This window comes from Chiloscyllium plagiosum, unplaced genomic scaffold, assembly GCF_037043375.1.
Source record: "Chiloscyllium plagiosum isolate Xiang-an unplaced genomic scaffold, Cpla_swu_hap1 HiC_scaffold_18, whole genome shotgun sequence".
Lineage (NCBI taxonomy): Eukaryota > Metazoa > Chordata > Chondrichthyes > Orectolobiformes > Hemiscylliidae > Chiloscyllium > Chiloscyllium plagiosum.
In genome coordinates, this window is record NW_028270156.1 from 34,267,487 (window position 1) to 34,288,027 (window position 20,541).

The 20,541-nt window shown below is 43.5% G+C and overlaps 2 protein-coding genes across 3 annotated transcripts in view; one reads left to right on the forward strand and one right to left on the reverse strand.

Moving 5' to 3' along the window:
- The window catches only part of LOC122558042 (uncharacterized), a 224,700-nt gene extending 205,450 nt beyond the window's left edge, over window positions 1-19,250 (reverse strand). Inside the window, exon 1 of the mRNA XM_087996442.1 lies at window positions 18,703-19,250. The gene's annotated coding sequence lies outside the window, so the exon portion shown is untranslated. The remainder of the gene's footprint in view (window positions 1-18,702) is intronic.
- The window catches only part of rassf7a (Ras association domain family member 7a), an 81,129-nt gene that overhangs the window by 29,080 nt on the left and 31,508 nt on the right, over window positions 1-20,541 (forward strand). The window contains exon 1 of one of the 2 annotated variants that reach the window (XM_043705694.2): window positions 14,629-14,999. The exons of the other annotated variant lie outside the window; for it this stretch is intronic. The gene's annotated coding sequence lies outside the window, so the exon portion shown is untranslated. Of the gene's footprint in view, window positions 1-14,628; window positions 15,000-20,541 lie in introns of those variants that run through there. 2 annotated transcript variants of the gene reach the window in all.

Consider the following 20,541-nt stretch of genomic DNA (forward strand, 5'->3'; position numbering starts at 1 on the left):
GTTCAGGTACATAGTTCTTTGAAAGTTGCATCACAGGTGGATAGAGTAGTTAAGAAGGCATTTAGAATGCTTGCCTTCATTGCTCATACCATTGAGTAAAGGAGTTGGGATGTCACGTTGTAGTTGTACAGGATATTGTTGAGGCCAATTCTGGAGTGCTGCGTACAGTTCTGTTCACCCTGCCAAAGGAAGGATGTTATTAAGCTGGAGAGGGTTCAGAAAAGATTTACCAGGATGGTGCCGGGAATGGCGGGATTGAGTTATAAGAAGAAGCTGGATAGACTGGGATATTTTTCAGTGGATGTAGGAGGTTGAGGCGTGGCCTTGAAGAGGTTTATAAAATCATGGGAGACAGAAATAAGAAAGGTCTTTTCCCTAAAGTGGGGGATTTCAAGACTAGGGGGTATATTTTTAAGGTGAGAGGAGAAAGATTTAAAAGGGATCTGAAGGGCAACTTTTTCAAAAAGGGGTGGTTTCTATGTGGAATAAACTGCTAGAGGAAGTGGTAGATACAGGTATAATTACAGCATTTAAAAAACATTTGGTTAGGTATACGATTAGGAAAGGTTTGGAGGGATATGGGCCAAACACAGGCAAGTCGGATTAGTTCAGTTTGGGAAACTTGGTTGATGTGGATGAGTTGGGCTGAAGGGCCTGTGTCCATGCTCTATGACTTTATGACTCAATGACCTCGACTCACTCCACTCTCTACTGCTGTACTCACCTCCCACCAAATCCTGTCCACTACCATGCTCACTATGACCATCATCATCTTCGCTACCAGCTCTCACATCCCTCCAACTCCCAACACCACTCACCCCATGTGCTCTCTGCACCTGCCAAATCTCTCACTGAGGACACTTGCCTACCTACTCCAACAGTAACAGCTATGCCGCCCAATCATCTCCCATAATACCTGCCTCTCTCTCATTCCAGGAGGAAAACAGCTCACAGTAGGCCAGGAAGAAGGCAGACAGGTGGTGTGCTGCCTGGTATTTGGCTCCTTACCCCATTGAGGAAAATATCCTCATTATGGGCAGGGTGCTGAGGCTTACTGTGCTGAGATTTGATTTGACTGAATAGGGCTTGTTGAGAATCATGACAACCTTGCAGCTTTATGTCTGTAATAAATAGGACAGCAATGCAGCCAGAGTTTGTGACTGGGATCTCAATCTAAGTCAATGCAAAGCATGGATCCTGTGAGCATCCAGGTCAGCGCAGAGTGAATGAACAGTCTGACACCTAGCAAAGATCCCTGTGATGCAGACTGCTCCAATTAATTTTTTTGCCACATTTGCAATGCTACAAAGGAGTGAATCCTTGCAGCTCACTCGGAGCAAAGTCATTGGAGCAGTCATGATTTGGAGGCGCCGGTGTTGGACTGGGGTGGACAAATTTAAAAATCACACAACACCAGGTTATAGTCCAACAGGTTTATTTGGACGCACCAGCTTTTGGAGCACTGCTCCTTCCATCAGGTGGTTGCCACAATCACCTGATGAAGGAGCAGCGCTCCGAAAGTTTGTGCTTCCAAATAAACCTGTTGGACTATTACCTGGTGTTATGTGATTTTTAACAGTGGAGCAGTCACCTTGGATGTTGTCAGCTCACCATCCCCAGTTGGCACAAAATGAAATATGACTGAGGATTCTGGTAAGAAGCCAGGCAACAGAAGAACGTGCTAAAACACCTTAAAGTAGAGGAACTCATTGGCAAAGTTCAGTCAGTCTGTTGTTGGTTGAGTTGTTATGCCCCTAAGGTGAATTTACTTTTTTAAAGTCGGAAATGGGTTTTGCAACGTTTCAGACAAATTGTGATTTTAATGATTAGTGCAAGCCATATGTGTTATGTAACAATTAGGTGAGGTGGGTATAACTCATGACGCACTTTAGTGTTCTGATTCATTGAAGATTAGTACTAGGAAGCCCATTACAGGACCAAACTCATAGGAAAGGAAGGCAGCTAATTGGAGGCAGTCTGATTTCATTATAAAATACTTTTGTAATCATTACTTAGGCTAAAACTAACCATGACAATAAATCTTTTCCTATTTCTTTTAATAAATCAAAATACCAAAATTGGTGGTGTAGTGGACAGCGAAGAAGGTCACCTCAGAGTACAAAGGGATCCTGATTGGATGGGCTGATGGGCCGAGGAGTGGTAGTCGGAGTTTAATTTAGATAAATGTGAGGTGCTGCATTTTGGAATGGCAAATCAGGGCAGGACTTATACACTTAATGGTAATGTCCTGGGATGTGTTGCTGAATAAAGAGACCTTGGGGAGCAGTTTCATAGTTCCTTGAAAATGGAGTTGCAGGTAGACTGGATAGTGAAGCAGGCGTTTGATACGCTTGCCTTTATTGGTCAGTGCATTGATAATAAAAGTTGGGAGGTCATGTTGCAGCTTTACAGAACATTGGTTAGACCACTTTTGGAATATTGCTTCCAATTCTGATTTTCCTGTTATAGGAAGAATGTTTGTTAAACTTGAAAGGTTTCAGAAAAGGTTTACAAGGATATTGCTTAGGATGGAGGGTTTGAGCTACAGGGAGAATCTGAATACGCTGGGGCTATTTTGCCTAAAGTGCTGAAGGCTGAGGGGTAACATTATAGAGGTTTATCAAATCTTGAGGGGCCTGGATAGGGTGAATAGCCAAGGTCTTTTCCCCAGGGCAGGGTAGTCCAAAACTAGAGGGCATAGGTGAAAAGGGAAAAATTTAAAAGGGACCTAAGGGGTAACTTTTTCGCACAGAGGGTGGTGCATGCATGGAGTGAGCTGCCAGAGGAAGTGTTGGAGGCTGGTAAAGTTACAACATTTAAAAGACATCTGGATAGGTGTATGAATAGGAAGGGTTCACAGAGATATAGGCCAAGTGCTGGCAAATGGGACTAGATTCATTTAGGATATCTGGGCGGCAAGGACAAATTGAACTGAAGGGTTTGTTTCCATGACTCTAATTGTGTCGATAAATCCACCTTGTCTCTCCTCATCCCTCTTGTCAAAAAGCCTCACTTCATACTTCTTTTTCCCTGTGTAAATTACATCTGTCCTTTCCCAAGAAGACCATTGACAATCAAATTTAAAATAGACTTGAGTTCTCCTACCACCAGGAACAATTTATAAAAATAAAGATTTAAAATATGCAATTGCAGGCATCAGAGAAATTTATGTTGTCCCCTTGTAACAGACAACAAAGTTAACCCTTTTCAACTACTGGAATGCTCAATGTAAATTTGTTAGGCAGCATTAAATATTGAGTTTCTGCCTTGCAGAAAGAGTCATAGAGATATACAGAACATAAGTAGACCCTTCGGTCCAACTCGTCCATGCTGACCAGATATCCTAACCAATCTAGTCCCATTTGCCAGCACTTGGCTCATATCCCTCTAAACCCTCCCTAGTCATATACCATCCAGATGCCTTTGGAATGTTGTAAGTGTAGTAGCCTCTACCACATCTTCTGGCAGCTTAATCCAGACATGTATCACCCTCTGCGTGGAAAAGTTGCCCATTAGGTCCCTTTTAAATTTTTTCCCCTGTCACCTTAAACCTATGCCCTCTAGCTCTGGATTCCCCCACCGCAAGGAAAAGACCTTGTCTATTTACCCTACCCATGCCCTTCATGATTTTAAAAACCTCTATAAGGCCACCCTCAGCTTTTGATATTCCAGGGAAAACATCCCCAGTCTATTCAGCCTCTCCCTATAGCTCAAATCCTCCAACCCTGGCAACATCCTTGTAAATCTTTTCTGAATCCTTTCAAGTTTCACAACATTCTTCCAATAGGAGGGAGACCAGAATTGCACATAATATTCCAAAAGTGGTCTAACCAATGTCCTGTACAGCCGCAACATGACCATCCAACTCCTATACTCAATGCTCTGACCAATAAAGGAAAGTATAACAAATGCTTTCTTCACTATCCTATCCACCTGCGACTCCACTTTCAAGGAGGTCTGATTGAAATATTGTGCAGAATGACAATTAATTAGTTTGTTTGTATTTGAATGGGTGATGATGATTTCCAGGGCCACAGAGTACTAATACCCAAGGGAGATTTTTGAAATAAAGACAGGAAATGCTGGGTCAGAAGCCTGAGTCCCATGGACTGGGAGTCCCCAGTGCTCAGTCTCTGATGCCATAAGTGAGGTGACGTTTGCTCAGCTTAGGCTGATGAACCCAGTGAATGAGTTCTAACCTTGAGCCTAGTCCATTAATGGGGAGAGGCCAAAATGGCGGCCAGAATGTTGCTATAATGTGAGTAATGTCACTAAATTCACTGTTAAGCACCATACTCTGTTGCTCTTGGTGTACTGGAGCTATTTGAGTTAATTTTCTCCGTTTGAACTGAACTGATTTAACCAAAACCTGAGCTATGCCATACATGGGAGACAATCTCTAACTAATGCTTTAACTTCGGTCTGAACAGATGGGGTTTAAGTTAATATCCCCTCATCTAATTTAACCCACATTTTCCCTTTCCAATTTTGCATTTGTAAGTTTATAACTTAATTACCAAGTAACCCGTAGTTTTCGGGATAGACCTCCTGTTATAGAAATCACCCTATTCGTTTCTCTACTAAAATTAAATTAATTAATCTTTTTTATACATTGAAAATATCAGTAACAATTTATCACAATGTGATGATTAAAATGAGACAAGATAAAAAGCAGAGTATAATAAACAGTGAAATCATTCAGAATCACTGAGGCTGAAACAAAATGTGTGGTCCAGCGTGAAACAGTGTAGCTGGAGGTACTGAAATTGATTGGTTTTGGTCAGTTTGCATGGAACAGACAATAGTGGGAAATTACTTTTACAGCAGCCCAATTCTCTTCCCTTTTCCATTCCTTTCAAACTGTCCATTTTGCACAGAAGCCTGCAGTTCAATTTCACCACGGTTGGAACGGCTGAAATTCAGGATGAAACAAAAGAATTGAGAGTACTGAAAGATCAATGTGTTCTCTGATCCCTATACCGTTTCCTTTCTCCAATGTCTCTCTCTCCAATCCTTCAATCAGACTTGTAGCCTTTGAATAATGTATTGCAAAATTAAATATGTAGTGTTTCTTTGTTACAGCAAAGCCAATGCTTTGTCACAGTTGGTGATTGATACTATTCTCATTCACCAATGTGCTAACAGCTGGTTTCTTCTCTAGCATTTTCATGTCATATCTTAACCTCTCCAGCTCAGGTCCTGTTGCTCAGAAAAGGTTGAGCATGTTTCCTGTAATGCCTAGCTCTGCATTATCCTGAGTCCCTGTGACCATCTCTGTCCCCTCAGACTGACTGATATTAGGATGTGGTTAAGGCAGAGCTTCTTACAACTAACCACAATCACTTTACAAACCCACTCCTCCTCATTATTAGGTCCCGTCCCTTTTCCTGACTACTCTTTCAGTTTGTGCATAATCTCACATTCTTTTCCATGCCAGATCTAAGTTTCCAGCCCAACCCTACCAAAAGTCTTACTTGCCTCCCTATCACCCTGAGCTTTGATTTTTCTATCATACTGATAGACTCCCAACCCTCTCCCTCCCTCCCTAAGCTCAAGCCTGTCCAAAACTCCTCTGCCTTTTCCTACTTAAAATTGCACGATCCCATCAGTCTGCGATCTGATGAACTAACATTGACCCCGTATCCCTCACCAGAGCATCAAACCTAAAGGCCACACACACCTTCCTGTTCAAAGTTATCCAGAGCCAGGACTGCAGGTGCTGGAAATTAGAGTCGAGAGAGTGGCGTTTGAAAAGCACAGCTGGTCAGGCAGCATCTGAGGAGCAGGAAAGTCGACATTTTTGGCATAAGCCTTTCATCAGGAATGCCATGCCTGCCCAATCTCTGCAACCTCACAAACACTCGAGGATCAGCAACAGTAACCTTGACTGATTCTCCTCACTCACTCAAGGCCACAAAGATTTGCTACAATGCATCATTTCAAATCCTAATTGAGATTAAGCTTCTCTTCCTGTCATGAGGAACCTGGAATCATATCACACAGTACCCTGGGCAAGAACAGCCAACCAGTGTGAATGGCCAGAAACTTCCTTCAACTAAATCTTTAACTCAACAAGTCCCCACTACAAACTCTGTTTCTTAGCTACCAACTCCATTCCTCTTCCTAGCAACTCTCCAAGGCTGAGCTTGACTGTTTATAACCTTGTTGTTTGACCCCAAGATTTTTCCGACCACACACCTGCTTTGTTACTTAGATTATTTATATCTTCTTAACATTGTGTTACTTCAACCCAGCACAGCAAATTTATTACTGAAACCCTCATCCATGTCTTTGTTATCTCTAGACTTGACAATTCCAATGCACTTGTGGCTGCCGTCCCATCTTCCATCCTCCTGAAGCTTAAGAACATTCCCCATGACTTAACTTGCATCAACTCTCTCACCCAAAAGCCTTCTGCTGACTGGCCCTCATAAGCTCCAGTTAAACAATTACTTAATTTTAAAATTCCTATCCTCATTTTGGGGTGGCACGGTGGCTCAGTGGTTAGCACTGCTACCTCACAGCAAAAGAGTCTCAGGTTTGATTCCAACCTCGGGCGGCTGTCTGTGTGGACTTTGCACATTCTCCCCGTGTCTGCGTGGGTTTCCTTCGGGTGCTCCCGTTTCCTCCCACAGTCCAAAGATGTGCAGGTCAGGTGAATTGGCCATGCTAAATTGCCCGTAGTGTTAGGTGCATTAGTCAGAGGGAAATGGGTCTGGGTGGGTTACTCTTTTCAGGGTCGGTGTGTACTGGTTGGGCTGAAGGGCCTGTTCACACTGTAGGGAATCTAAAAAAAACTCTCATAGAGCCTAACTCCTCCCCTATCATTGTTACTTCCTCCCACCCTCCAACTGTCTGAGATATCTACACACCTGTAATTCAGGCTCTTGTTCAATCCCAGTTTTGATTACGTCACTGAACTAGGTTAAAGCTCGCTGAACTGTAATGTCTGAAATTCCTTCTTTGGCTCTTCCTCTTTTTCCTCCGTTAAGATGCTCCCAAAAACCTGCTCTTCGATAAAGCTTTGGGCACCTGTTCTATTGTGACTTAGTGTTAAATCCTGTGTACTAATTCTCCTATTAAACCTACCACTGTGCTTATGTTATAGTATGTTACAGTTGCTTTATAAGTATAACTATTTTTGAAGGGTCTCTTGAACCTGAAACATTAACTCTGCTTTCTCTCCAGAGTTTCTGCAGCAATTCCTGTTTTTGTTTCTGATTTCTAGCATCTGCAGCTTCGTTTTTTTGTTGCTATTTTTGAATTTGGTTTGTATTAGGTTCTAGCTGATCTTTATCTGAATGTCATTTTTAATCTCCACAACCACCTGATGAAGGAGCAGTGCTCCAAAAGCTAGTGCTTCGAAATAAACCTGTTGGACTATAATCTGGTGTTGTGTGGTTTTTAACTTTGTCCACCCCAGTCTAACACCGGCACCTCCAAGACATTTTTAATCTCAGTCTCAGTCTTTGATGCTCTGAATCCACCCTAGAATCTACAGCATGCCAAGGGAAAGTGTTTAGGATTTCTGTAGCCTTTTGTGTAAACAAGTGTTTGTCGAAAGCACCCCGTACAGGCTTAGCTCCAATTTTTAACGTTGTATTCTTGCTTAACATGCACAGCAGATGAAGTAGTTTTGCTGCATCTACTCTCTGAAAATCTTTAACCATTGTAAATGCATTTTCCCAGCACACAGGGGAGTTGTGAATGAGGCTGCCTTCAACAAGTATTTGCTTCAGATTATCAATTCAGAGTCTCTTGCACCAGCCAGCATTCCTGAGTGATGTGTTTCCAGTGCATACCTTACTTATCTGGTTTCACTCCAACAGGTTCCTATGCCCAGAATGATAGAAAAAAAAGATACAATGGCCGAATGCAATTCTCAGTTTCTCCCTTCGTGAAACTGACCTGCTTTCGCAGAATGTAGAATGGGGTCAGCAAACAAAAGCAGGAATACTGCCAAAGCGATGAGAATAGAGTCCAGCCCTTCCCCAATATCCCCCCTCCCCCTCCTTTCCCAGGTCAGTCTGGGGGGCTTAGCAGGTGGGGGTGGGGCTTTATTGACATGTGGTTACAAATGGAGACAAAAGGAGGAGGGAAAATAAGGTCATTGAAAGTCTTTCACAGCCTCAGGGTGTCGCAAAGCACTTTACAGCTAATGAATTCCTTTTGAAGTACAGTCACTGCTGTAATGCAGGAAACACAGCAGCTAAATTGTGCACAGAAAGATCCCAGAACTGCAATTTGGCAATTAGGAATACTTTTCTGCTTGATAAATGGTGCTCAGGACATTAGGATGATCTCTCTTGCTCTTCTTCAAGTAGTGGGGGGTTTCTAGATTCACATGACAGTAGATAGCTCAGTCAACACTCCCTTACAATGCAGCATTTCCTCATTACTGCTCATCCGAATGCACCCTCCCTTCAATGCTGCTCCTATGACTGCAATGCTCCCTCAGCACTCCTCCTTTGACAATACAATACTCCCTCAGTATTGCTGTCCCACCTCCCAAACAGTGCAACTGTATTTCAGTATTGACCACCCCTTTGACAGTACAGTGGCCCCTCAGTAGTGTCCCTCTTACAATGCAGCACTCCCTCAGTAGTGTCCCTCTGACAGTGCAGCACTCCCTCTGTACTGTACCTCCGACAATGCAGCATTCTGACAATAAAGCAGTCCCTCAGAAATGTCCCTCTTAACACTGGAGTCCCTCAGCGCTAGTAATTTTATTCGTGTTGTGTCCCTCAGTATTGATCCTTCAACAGCTCAGTGCTACCTCTGCCACTGCCTGTATTATCACCCTTCTAACTGTGTAGCTCTCCCTCAGTTCTGTATTGGGAGTGTCAACCTAGCTAATGGGTCAACTATCTGGGATGGAATTACATAGAGAGCAGTGAGAATGAAGAAATCACTCTCACATGGGGTGACTGAAGCAGGGAGCCTCTGAGGAGGACTGAGACAATGCTGAAATGTTGGAAATGCCATCTTTAAGACAGTGTTATACTGTCCATCTGCCATCTTGGATGGAAACATTCTCACTTAGAAGAGGAGGTGAGTTCTCCTGCTTGATTTATCGAATATCTATCCCTCAAGCAGAGTTGGTAAAATAGACTTGGAGACATAGAGTCAAACAGCATGGAAACAGACCCCTTTGATCCAACTCGTCCATGCTGACCATGTTCCCAAACTAAATTAGTCCCACTTTATTTGCGTTTGACCCATATCCTACCAAATGTTTCCAATTCATGTACTTATCCAAATGTCTTTTAAACATCCTAACTGTACCTGCATTCACCATTTCCTCTGGCAGTTCATTCCACACGCGATGAACAACTCCCTGTATAAAAAGGTTGTCCCACGTGTCCTTTTTAAAATTTTCTCCTCTCACCTTAACCAAAAGCCCCTGATTTTTAGATTTAGATTAGATTAGATTACAGTGTGGAAACAGGCCCTTCGGCCCAACAAGTCCACACCGACCCACTGAAGCGAAACCCACCCATACCCCTACATTTACCCCTTACCTAACACTACAGGCAATTTAGTATGGCCAATTCACCTGACCCTGCACATCTTTGGATGGTGGGAGGAAACCGGAGCACCCGGAGGAAACCCACGCAGACACGGGGAGAACGTGCAAACTCCACACTGTCAGTCGTCTGAGGCGGGAATTGAACCTGGGTCTCTGGCGCTGTGAGGCAGCAGTGCTAACCACTGTGCCACCGTGCCGCCCACCAACAGTTTTGAATTTTCCCTACCCTCGGAAAAAGTCTCTTACTACTCACCTTATCCATGCCCCTCATGATTTTATAAACTTCTATAAAGTTGCCAGTGGAAAAAGCTCCTAGTTTATCCAGCCTCTCCTTATAACATAAACTTTCCATTCCCAGCAGCATCCTGGTAAATCCTTTCAGAACCCTTTCCAATTTAACAATACGCCTCCTATAGCTGGGTGACCGGAACTGCATACAGTACTCCAGAAGAGGCCTCACTGACATCCTTTAGAACTTCAACATGACATCCCAATTGCTGTACTCAAAGGTCTGAGCAATGAAGGCAGATGTGCCAAATTCCTTTTTAACCACCTTGTCTACCTGTGAATTTTAAAGGATTAAACACTTACGTCTCTCTGTTCTACAAAACTATCCAGGGTCTACCATTAATTGTATAAATCCTGCCCTTGTTCATTTTACCAAAATGCAATACCTTGCATTTATCCAAATTAAATTGCATCCGCCACTCCTCAGCCCATTCATCCAATTGATCAAGATCTCTTTGTAATCTTAGGTAACCTTCTTTACATGGGTCACATTGTTTTTGCGAGAGCTTGACATCTGCAAATTGGCTGCCATTTAGATTATAACAGAGGCCATGGTTAGAATATAAAGAGGAATTAAATGGCTGTGAATCGTTTGGAATATCCTGAGGTCATGAAATGTGCAGTATTAATTGCATGTTTTTTTTTCTCTTTTGATACATTTAGAGTGTGTTGTATCATGTAAAGGTATATAATGAGGCAAAAGTCAGTCATAGTCCTGAAAACTGCGATAAATTCAGAGTCCAACAAAGTAAGACTAAAAAGATAATAAAGATAGAGAGAATAAACAACAAGGACTAACTAATAAGGAATATAAAATCTGACAATGAGATTCTTTAAATCTATAAAAAGGAAGAGAGGTCAAAATGAACCTAGCCTCTTAGAAAATGAATCGGCAACCTAGTTATGGAGAACAAGGAAATGGCAGAGGAGTTAAATGCATATTTGTATCAGTCTATGGCGGAGGAAACTTTTAATTAGTTCAAAAAGAATGGGGAAGGAATTAGTACCATCTCCATCACTGGACAAGTAGTATTAGGCTAAGGTAAGTACCCTGGTCCTGATAGATTACCTCCTAGGATCCTAAAAGAAATCATTATAGAGATAGTGGATGAATTGGTTGTAATTTTTCCAAAACTCCTTAGACTCTGGAGAAGTACCGGAGGATTGGAAAACTGCCAATGTGACACCTCTATTCAAAAGGGAGGGAGGCAAGAAGTGCATAACTATAGCCTGATCAGCCTAACATCTATTGTTAGAATAACTGTCAAAAAGGCAGTACGGTGGTTCAGTGGTTAGCACTGCTGCCTCACAGCACTAGGGTCCCAGGTTTGATTCCAGCCTCGGGTGACTGTCTGTGTGGAGTTTGCACATTCTCCCCGTGTCTGCGTGGGATTCCTCCGGATGTTCCAGTTTCCTCCCACAGTCCAAAGATATGCAGGTCAGGTGAATTGGCCTCACTAAATTGCCCATAGTGATAGGTGCATTAGTCAGAGGGAAGTGGGTCTGGATGGGTTACTCTTCAGAGGGTCGGTGTGGACTGGTTGGGCTGAAGGCCCTGTTTCCACAATGTAGGGAACCCACGCAGACATGGGCAAAATGTGCAAATCTAATCTAATCTAAATTATTAAGAAATTAATAGCAGCACATTTAGAAAATGGAGTCACAGTGGCTCAGTGGTTAGCACTGCAGCCTCACAGTTTCAGGGACCCACATTCAATTCCAGTCTTAGGCGACAGTGTGGAGTTTGCACATTCTCCTCATGTCTGCATGGGTTTCCTCTGGGTGCTCTGATTTATTCCCATGGTTCAAAGATGTACAGATTAGGTGAATTGGCCATGTAAATTGTCCGAGCTGAAAATGTGTTGCTGGAAAAGCGCAGCAGGTCAGGCAGCATCCAAGAGGCAGGAGAATCGACGTTTCGGGCATGAGCCCTTCTTCAGGAATGAGGAAAGTGTGTCCAGCAGGCTAAGATAAAAGGTAGGGAGGAGGGACTTGGGGGAGGGGCGTTGGAAATGCGATAGGTGGAAGGAGGTCAAGGTGAGGGTGATAGGCCGGAGTGGGGGTGGGGGCGGAGAGGTCAGGAAGAAGATTGCAGGTTAGGAAGGCGGTGCTGAGTTCGAGGGATTTGACTGAGATAAGGTGGGGGGAGGGGAAATGAGGAAACTGGAGAAATCTGAGTTCAGAGTTTCAGAGAACACCTCTGGGACACCCAGACCAACCAACCCAACCACCCCGTGGCTCAACACTTCAACTCCCCCTTCCACTCCACCAAGGACATGCAGGTCCTTGGACTCCTCCATCGCCAGACCATAGCAACACGACAGTTGGAGGAAGAACGCCTCATCTTCCGCCTAGGAACCCTCCAACCACAAGGGATGAACTCAGATTTCTCCAGTTTCCTCATTTCCCCTCCCCCCTCCTTGTCTCAGTCAAATCCCTCGAACTCAGCACCACCTTCCTAACCTGCAATCTTCTTCCTGACCTCTCCGCCCCCACCCCCACCCCCACTCCGGCCTATCACCTTCACCTTGACCTCCTTCCACCTATCGCATTTCCAACGCCCATCCCCCAAGTCCCTCCTCCCTACCTTTTATCTTAGCCTGCTGGACACACTTTCCTCATTCTTGAAGAAGGGCTTATGCCCGAAACGTCGATTCTCCTGCTCCTTGGATGCTGCCTGACCTGCTGCGCTTTTCCAGCAACACATTTTCAGCTCTGATCTCCAGCATCTGCAGTCCTCACTTTCTCCATGTAAATTGTCCATTGTGTTCAGGGATGTGTAAGTTAGGTGCATTAGTCAGGGATAAATGTAGGGTAATGGGGCTGGGTGGGATACTCTTCAGAGGGTCAGTGTGGACTTGTTGGGCTGAAGGGCCCTTTTCCATACTGTAGGGATTCTAATTCTAATTCTAAAATCAAAATCTAATCAAGTATACTCAGTCTGACTTTCTGAGAGAGAAATGGATCTAATTTATTCAAGTTTTTCAAGAAAGCCTCAGCCAGAGTGGATAGAGAGGAACAAGTAGATCTGTTGTGTTTGGACTTTCAGAAGGTGTTTGACAAGGTAGCTCACAAAAGGTTAATTCATAAGATAATAACCCATGGAGTTGGCAGTAGTATGAAGGCTAATGTGCAGAAAACAACAAGTAGGGCTTAGAGATTGTCTTCCAGGTTGGCAACTTATGACCAGTGGGCTTCCACAGGGATTGATACTGGGACCGCAATTGTTTGCAATATATATTAGTGACTTGGAAGAAGGAATTGAAGAAACTATAGGCAAAATTTGCAGATGATGTAAAATAGATAGAAAGACAAGTTGTGAAAGGGATATAAACCGTTTACACAGAGATACTAATAGGTTAAGTAAGTGAGCAAAACAGTTGGCAAATTGATAATAATGCAGGAAACTGTCAAGTTATTCATTTTGAAACAGGGAACAAAAAAATGGACTATTATTTAAATTTAAAATAGAGAATCATAGAATTGTGTGGAGGCATGGTCTTATGAGCAAAGGTTAAACAGGTTGGAACTCTACTCATTGGAGTTTGGAAGACAAGCAGGAAAATCAACGCTTTTGCCCGAAATGTCGATTTCCCTGCTCCTCGGATGCTGCCTGACCTGCTGTGCATTTCCAGCACCACTCTAATCTAAACTCTGGTTTCCAGCATCTGCAGTCCTCACTTTTGCCTGTTTGCCTTCATAGGAGAGTTTTGGACCAGAGGGCATAGTCTCAGATTGAAAGGCATCAATTTAAGACTGAGATAAGGAGGAAGCTTGGCAAATCTAGATCAAAGCAGCCTATTTGATTAGCACCATATCCACAAGCATCCACTCCCACCACCACATACAGTCAGTAGCAGCAGTATATTATCTGCAAGATGTATTGCAGAAATTCACCAAAGGTCCTAATCCATGACCACTTCCATCTAGAAGGACAAGGGCAGCAGATACATGGGAATACCATCAACTGCAAGTTTCCATCCAACCCATTCACCATTCTGACTTGGAAATATGTCATCATTCCCTCACTCTCGCTGGGTCAAAATCTTGGAATTCCCTCCCTAACGGCATTGTGGGTCAACCTACAGCACAAGAACTGTTCACCACCATCTTCTCAAGGGCAACTAAGGAAGGGCAATAAATGCTACCCAGCTTGCAATGTCCACCTCCCACAAGAGAATAAAAAATTTCCTCTCTCAGAGAGTCGTGAGTCTTTGGAACTCCTTGCTACAGAGAGCTGTAGGGGGAAAGAGTCCTTGTGTGTATTGAAGGATGAGGTAGGAAAGATTCTTGATCAGTAGGGGAAATGATTGACAGTGGATGTGAGGACTGTTGGATCAGTCATGAACCAGTCATGAATGGTGGAGCAGGTTCAAGGGACTGAGCGGCCTACTCCTGATCCTATTTGTTACGGCCTTATTACATGAGCATAAAGGCACCCGAGGGACAGGGTGCAACAGGGTTATTGGAATCGATCAGACTTGCGGGGAGCTTTAATGTTGACTTTGAGCAATTGGGTTGAATGAACACTTGCTGTGCTGCAACTTCATTGCGCTTTATAAAACAGGGAAATTTCGGAAAATGGGAAGGGATCCCATTCACCGATGAACCAAGAGATCTCAGAGGAAGCTGGTCAATCCTGTTTGAGGCTGGTTTTGTTTTCGGAGCAGCCCTTTACTGAAACACATGCGGACTCAGGTGACAGGTACGAGCCAGTGACTTCATCAGGAAGTGGAGCCTTAGTCTTCCTGCAACTGAGGTGACGTCTCTCTGGGAGTAACGTTAAGTTTCCTTTTGTAGAGCAAAGTGTATGTGTTATTTCACAGAGTGACAGAGAAACAAAAACCCTCCGTCCAGTGTATTTTTTTTTCTGCCCCCCTCCCCCCAAAAGAGTTGACGAAGTGACGGGAAGGCTGAGTAAAAAGCTGAGGTCCCGCCTATACCTGAGCCCCAGTGAGGTCGCTGGTTGGTTGGGAAGGTGGGAACGGCTGGAGGGGAGACTGAACGTTGCATTGGGTTTATTAGCAGCAGCAGCAGCAGCAGCAGGGTTCTCGCTAGCGGAGGAGCTCGCTGTGCGTGGATTACAATTATCCAGAAGCAGGCACGAGTCTTTCATCCTGTGGATTGCACTCAACTCCTTGTGAGGCGGCCCCCAGTCTGTGTGTGCAGCGAGAGGGAGGAGGTGAGCCTTACTCTGAGATCTCCTTACCGCTTAGAACTCTTTCCATAACTTGTTCAACAAAAAGTTGATGCGAGGGAGGAAAGTCGTGTTGCTAGATTACTGCGCACTGGGAATGTATGTCCAGGTTAGATTTGATGCAGCAAGTTAGGAATCCTCCTGCCCCTCCCCCGCCCCAAGTTAACTTTCCTATCTTTGGCAGCGACTGTGAGAGGAAATTTTTTTTTCGGTTTGAATTAAAAGCTTCAGCATTTTGTCTACAATGTTTAGAGAGGGTGGATTAAAATGGCAATACCTGCTGTCAGCTATTATTTCAGGTTTCATTGTTTGTCCCTAAGGTTGTGTTGTTGATGAATCGCCGATATCCTTTTCATCGAATGGACCCCCTGCTTTCTCGAGTTAGTGAGCCCAGTGTCGTTCCCTGTGTCTCACGGTGTTGTTATTAAAGCTGAACGTTAGATGAGAACCAAATCCTGGGCCTTTCCACTGTGTGTGTGTGTGTGTGTCAGTAAATTATCCCTTGAAGCACCGTGTGGTGGAAAAAAAGACTTTTGACAAATAACATAATTCTGTGAGCCAAGTACTTGAAGTATTTTGCACAACATTCATAAGTGGTCACAGATGCTGCGATTGTTTCTTTCCAAGGACTTGTAAGAATCTCAGATAAACAAATAAATTCAATCACCTGTGTATTCCTCAGGGTGCAGAGGTGGATGGTTGAAGGATCTTTTCCTATGGCCCAATACACTTCACAGGCAGAGACAAAACCAATTAAAGATGTACAAGGGATGGTCAGTGCAATTTATCTGAGTTTGAGTTCAGAAGATTATTTTTTAACATATGCCAAGGATGAATGTGGATTGTACCTTGCTGCACTTGGCCTACCCATCACTTATATTTGTTGTGAGATGATTTGCTGATGGCAAACAAAATAGCCATTAATGTACAACTTGTCCATTGATGGTACAACCTCTTGTTGGACTGAGGGAGCGCTGTTCTGTTGGACAGTCAGGACTGAGGGAGCGCTGCACTGTCAGTAGGTCAGTAGTGAGGAAGTGTGTCTCTGTCAGAGAATCATTATATAAGAACTAGGAGCAGGAGTAGGCCATCTGGCCCTTCGAGCCTGCTTCGCCATTCAATAAGATCATGGCTGATCTTCTCATGGCCTCCGCTTCACTTACCCGCCCTCTCACCATATCCCTTAATTCCTTTACTGTTCAAAATGTTATCTATATCTTAGATAAAAAGCTTTTACAGAGGAAGCCTCAACTACTTCACTAGGCAGGGAATTGCATGGATTCACAACTCTCTGGGTGAAGAAATTCCTTCTCAATTCAGTTGTAAAACTGCTCCCCCCTAATTTTGAAGCTATGGCCTCTTGTCCTATATTCACCAGCCAATGGAAGCATCCTCTCTACATCTATCTTATTTATTCCCTTCATAATTGTAAGGTCCTTCTAAATTCCAATGAATATAATCTCGGTCTACTCGGCCTCTCCTAATAAGCCAACCCCCTCAACTCCAGAATCAACCTAGTTAAACTCCTCTGCACCCCCCTGTAATGCCAGTAGATCGTTTCTCAAGTAAGGAGACCAAAACTGCAAGCAGTGGCTTCACCAGTACCCTATACAGCTGCAACTTAACCTCTGTTTTTGAAATCAACCCCTTTAGCAATGAAGGACAAAATTCTATTTGCCTTCTTAATTAACTTCTTAAATACTGAGGGAGTGCCACTCTAGCAGAGGGCCAGTACCGAGGGAGCACCACTCTGTCACAACCATTGCTTTTTTGGTTGACAGGTTAAGGTCTCATCTGTCCTCTCAGCCGTGTGTAAATGATCCAAAGGCAGTATTTCATAGGGGCAGGGAGAATAGTATCCTGGAGAATACTTATTCCAAACCACTGTCACTGGAAAAATATTTTATAATCATTATCTAATTTGTGGGAACTTATTGTGTGCACATTGGCTGCTGATATTCTTTACATTACTCAAACACTGTGCTTGGAGAAAAATATATTTTGTGTTTTATATGATCTGGATTTAATCTGTTCATGCTCTACTATTTAAGGACTCTTCATAGCCCGTTGTCTTGATGACGTGTTGAGAAGTGGCTGAAGGGATCAGTGTTTTATACTGTGCAATGGAGCTGAGTTACGTAAATTCTCCTGATGCATAGCGGGCTGATTAATGTGCCAACTGATGTGAATTGAGCAGCTTCAATTCCAAACCACAGCAGCTCCTGGGAGATAATTGTCTCTGATGTCAACTTAACTATAAATAGAATTTAAAAAAGCAGAAAGCAAACATGAGCTATTACAGTGATTCTTACCAGCTTATGTTGACAGTTCTTCTTGGTAAACATAGGTGTGTCCCTGTTATCTGTCTAATGCTAGCATGGAATGACTTGCAATGGTCTTTCGTCCTGCACCGTTAGCTCTGATGTTCTCTCGGCTCAATCATTGGGCCCCTCCTTCTCAGCTCCTTACGACCCCTTCGTAATATCATCTGAAGGCACACTTTTAGCTTGTGCATTTTGTCACATGCCCACTGTTCCTCAAGTCATCAAGATGTATAAAATCCATCTACCCCAAGATGATCACTCTCCTTGACTGACTGATTTGCTATTCAAGACAAGAACAGTTCACACCAGGTTTCATCATTAACAGAAAATAACAATTTATTGTAACACTCTGGTCTTTAACTTTGGCAGAGAAATGAAATGATTTCTAAACTACTGCTGTGCAACTTAAACTATACCCCTTTAAAACCCCTAATAGTTACAAACTAGTTCATTATCAAGACAGACAGAAGACATTTTGACAAAAATGTTGTGGGAAGAAGAAAAAAAGTAAACACAACTCAGAAGACCAAAAGTCACAGATTTGAAGGGGAGGGTTCATTTTCTGTTTAGGGTTTCTTTTGATTTTAGCAATGATGAAATGCTGTTGTCTGTAAAGCGATGGTTGGTTGTTCATTATTTCAGTAATTGCTCCAGTTTATCTTTTATTGTTAGAAACCTTTCTTTTAAGCTTCTTTGGTTTTTCTGTGTTTTCTCCTGAGGTGGGGGGTGGAATGGAGAGAAAAGAGAGAGAGATTTTCAGTTTGCAGGCCCTGGATATCTCTGGCTGCCCTTGCACTTGCACCTTTGTGACAAACCACAGCTCAAATATTCAGAAGGCTGCTGTCAGACAGAATTTCCTTCTGCCAAGACTCTGTGTCACCCTGTCTTAAAGTATTCTCAGTTGCTGCTTCCGAAATCTACGTTATTTTGCGAAGCTGAATATGAACGCCAGTTGACTTTTCCCAAGTTGCAAGACTCTTCTGGTATTTTTAGAGCAGTGTCCAACTTCCATTTCAGTGTCGAGTTCCAAAAAAGAAAAGATTATGGTTTCACAATGCTGCCCAGCTCTACCTCGCCATCAAGCCCACTTGACTGTTCTACTGTTGCTAAATTATCAGACTCTGTTCCCAACATCTAGTGCTGGATGAGCAGAAGTCACCTCCAATTCTGAAGCCATTGTCTTTAGACTTTGCTACAAACTCCGCGACTTCATTCCTCTCACTGTCAGTAGTCTAAGAGTCAAGCAGTCTGTTTGCAACCTTGGTGTCAAATTTAATACAGAGATTAACTTAATTTGTGCTGTCAACAAAGCCATCTATTTTGACATCAGGATTGTTGCCCCATTCTGCCCCATTTCAGCTCACCTGCTGCTGAAACCATCATCCGTGCTGTTTGTTATCTCCGGACCTCACTCTGCTTAGTGTGCTGTAAATATGAGGTTATCCAGAACTTGTCTGCCTCTTTCCTAATTCTTGCTTTCATCATTGCTCGCCATTCTTGCACTGGCTTCAACTCCCTTGAAGTCTTTAAATGCTTATTATTTTGATGCCAACCCTCTAAATATTCCAATTCTAACTATTCCTGTCACTAATCACCCTGTACTCTTATCTTAAAGTTTCACTTGACAGTGATGACATGTGACTCCAGGCACAGCCTGCATTATCAGGGTCGCAGATTTAAGACAATTGGTACAGGGGATATGAGGAAATTTTTCTCAGAGAACTTTCTACATGACAGAGGATAGAGCCTAGGTGAAAGTAGGTGCTGCAGATGCTGGAGATTAGAACCTGTTTAGTCACTGGAATCAGTGAGATGTTTTGCGAACGGATACGTCCAATTTAGAGCACAGAGGCCATTCAGTCCAACTTGGTTATATTTAGTGCTTAAATTCCACACAAATCTTTTTCCAGGAGCCTCCTTCATTTCAACCTATCACAGTTTCTTGTTCATTTGCTTTTTGAGCTTTCTGTCTTTGATCTGCATCAAAGCGATTTGCCCTGATCATTCCCTGCAGAGGTAATTTCCAAAGTCAGACTGTCTTCTTTCTGATGTGGCGAGCTGAAAACTGGAAAAGGCTGCGGGGCAGCTGCTCTTCCTGTGTATTCGCTGCGATTCACAGTTAGTTTATCCCCATGTTTGCTGCCTGAGTGAGTGACGGCTGTGTAACTTGCCATGTGTGATCATATCTCATCAGCCTGATTTGCACTCGTTTATATGACTCGCTATCATTGGAATGTTCGGCATGAGCCAGTTTGTTGTCGTAGTAACCTGTGCAGTTTGTACCTAGGGATGTGAGCTGTTGATGAGGTGCAGAAATCGAACAATCGAAAAATCACCTCAAGCCCTGGTGCTGAAAGGACTGGGGGTGGGGAGCGAGGAATGGTCAAGTCATTTTCTCCCCACTTTTGCACAGGAATGGGAGGAAACCATTCACCTCTCTGAGCCTGCTATGTCATGAAGTTATAATATGGCAGATTTTTATTTTCCTTCTTTTTCCCACATTCCTTCATACTCTTATCCAACAACAAAAAAATCAATTTCAGATTTGGAATTTTCAGTTGTTGTCTGCCTGTTTCACTTTTTGAGGAAAATGTTCCACATTTCCATGAACTTTTATATGAAGAAGGTGATTCCTGACATCAGTCCTTTTTGGTCAAGCTGTCATTTTGAAGTTGTTGCCTGTTGTTCTGGGCCTGCCCAGCAGGGGAAATGGTTACTGTCTATCCAGAGATGTGAGAGGTCGGGGCCAGTGGTGTGTCCATCAGGAATTGTTTTGAATCTACATTTTGTCAGCACCCCTGGTACAGACTGCACAGGTTACAAGCTGGACAGAATAGTAACAACCTTAACATGGTAATCTGACAACCCAAAGTTGAAAGGGTGGCGCTGGAAAAGCACAGCAGGTCAGGCAGCATCCAAGGAGCAGGAGAGTCAATGTTTTGGGCATAAGCCCTTCATCAGGAATGAGGAGAGGGAAGGGGGAATGAGAGACACAAGGGGATTTTTTTCCCCCTCCTCATTCCTGATGAAGGGCTTATGCCCGTTGACATTCCTGCTCCTTGGATGCTGCCTGACCTGCTGTGCTTTTCCAGTGCCACACTTTTCAACTCTGACTCTCCAGCATCTGCAGTCCTCGTTTTCTCCCAATCTAACAACCCAGCTTTATACCCTGCTGGATTGACGCACACTCTATCTAGCGGAAT